This window comes from Phacochoerus africanus, chromosome 2 (genome assembly GCF_016906955.1).
Source record: "Phacochoerus africanus isolate WHEZ1 chromosome 2, ROS_Pafr_v1, whole genome shotgun sequence".
NCBI lineage: Eukaryota > Metazoa > Chordata > Mammalia > Artiodactyla > Suidae > Phacochoerus > Phacochoerus africanus.
The window spans coordinates 265,944,527-265,946,660 of record NC_062545.1 but is presented as its reverse complement, the minus strand read 5'-3'; the positions used below and the strand labels follow the sequence as shown (position 1 = coordinate 265,946,660).

At 44.8% G+C, this 2,134-nt stretch overlaps 1 pseudogene; it reads left to right on the top strand.

Moving 5' to 3' along the window:
* The first annotated feature begins 321 nt into the window (after nucleotides 1-321).
* LOC125121379 (60S ribosomal protein L29-like) lies at nucleotides 322-795 on the top strand (annotated as a pseudogene).
* Nucleotides 796-2,134: the final 1,339 nt, after the last annotated feature.

Below are 2,134 nucleotides of genomic sequence, written 5' to 3'. Positions count from 1 at the left end.
CTTAGAAACCTCATGGAAGGAGGCAGATGGATCTTAGAGTGGGATGCAAATTTTCCTGAGTTCCCTGGCCATAATGGCCCCTCTTAATTTCCATCATCTGCTGAGCTAGCATACACTTTTTTACCATTTCTTTTTAATAAATTTCAAGATGCTAGCTGATGTACATGTGGTAGACTGTCATGGTCATGGAAGGGAATGAGCACAAATCATCCACCTCCAGTTCTGACTGATGGGAATTAATGACCTCATTTCAAAGATGAGGAACCTGCTCTTTCTCTTCCAGCCCCAGGCACTTCGGGATCAGCTGACCCTGGTGCATACATGGCGAAGTCCAAGAACCACACCACAGATAATCATTCTCGAAAGTGGTACAGAAACAACATCAAAAGACCCCAATAACAATGATATGAATCCCTTAAGGGGTTGGACACCAAGTTCCTGAGGAACATGCACTTTTCCAAGAATCACAAGGAGAAGGGCCTAAAGAAGATGCAGGCCAACAACACTAAGGCTGAGAGTGCATGTGCTGAAGCTCTCAAGGCTCTTGTAAAACACAAGGAGGTCAAGCCCAATATCCCATAGGGTGGCAGAAACAAGCTCAGTTGACTTGCCTACATTTCTTAACACAGGCTTGGGAAAAGTGGTCCTGCCCTCATGGCCAAGAGTCTTAGGCTCTTCCATCCAAAGTCCCAGGCCAAGGCTCAGACAAAGGCCAAGGCTGCAGCTGGAGGTACAGCTGCATGTCTAGCTCCAGCTCCCAAAGATGCCCAAGCCCCCACAAAGGCTCCACAATAGAGGTGTTTAACTACCACTGTGAGGACAGAAGCACTGGTGTGATCCTTCAGCTGCTGTCTATATGGGGCTGGTGTCCTTCTGTGCTGTTTGTAAAAATTAACCTGTGGGAGGATATGTCCAAAAAAAAAAAAGATGAGGAAACAAGTCCAAAGAAGTGAAGTGACTTGTACAAAGTCATGAGCAGGGAAGTGGTAAACAGAACTCAAACTCAGAGTTGATCAACGGGAAATCCCAACTGCAAAGCCAAACACTAGGGGGAGAAGTGGGCACTGTCTGAGGCCACACCTTAACCTGCATGTGGATATCACTAAGGACCACCATACCCTTCCCCAGAGCCTTTTTGTGCTTCCATTCTGGATAAGTTCTCAACCAGATGAGCCAATGGTCTGACCAGATCAACAGTTTTGCCCTCGAGAAACAGCTTGTTTTTCTGACTAGACAGTGGGATGGGGGTGCCTGGGTGGTCTGTTTCTCTGACCAAGGTCTGTGTTGGGATCAGTTGCGACCCATGGTTACACTGAGACTGACTTGTACTAAGAGAGTCCAGGCTTAATTCCCAATCAACCATGCACAAAGAGGAGCCAAATTTCACCTCTGGGCTCTATTTGATTAGGCTGTAAGGAGGGGCCCTGAGTGGTTAATTAGCATCAAAGGAAAGGAGCCTGGAAGCTCACCAAAAAGATCTCCCTTGAGCCTTGTTAAAAAGCAAAGATGGGACCTCAACCCTCTGAGGGAGCTTCTGAAGTGATGGTGGCTCAGAAACTTTCCTGACACATCATTATGAGTAAGGTATCCTGGTTTTCCTCCTGTGCTGCTCTCAGGGGGCCACATTCTGATTTAATTCTAGAAATATTAAAGAGGATACCATAATTCTGAAGCTTTGCCTCCTCTCATCTGAGGCCAATCCTCAAGGCAGCACTGAAGGAAGCTACTGAATAACCAGTTTTAGAGGGAGAGGCTTTTTTTTTTAATGATTTTTATTTTTTCCACTAAAGCTGGTTGACAGTTTTCTGTCAATTTTCTACTGTACAGGAAACTGACCTAGTCACAGAGATATAAATACATTCTTTTTCTCACATTATCCTCCATCATGCTCCATCATAAGTGAATAGATATAGTTCCCAGTGCTATACAACAGGAACTCATTGCTTATCCATTCCAAAGGCAATACATTACATCTCTTAACCCCAGATTCCCAGTCAATCCAACTCATGGGAGGGGACATTTAAAGCAATTCTACCATGGCTCTTTTCCCTTGTTATTCCCTGGATAATTTTATCCTTGATGCATACAATTCAGTTCCGCTATTCCTTTTGGTCTCTTAATGAAAAACCTTTGT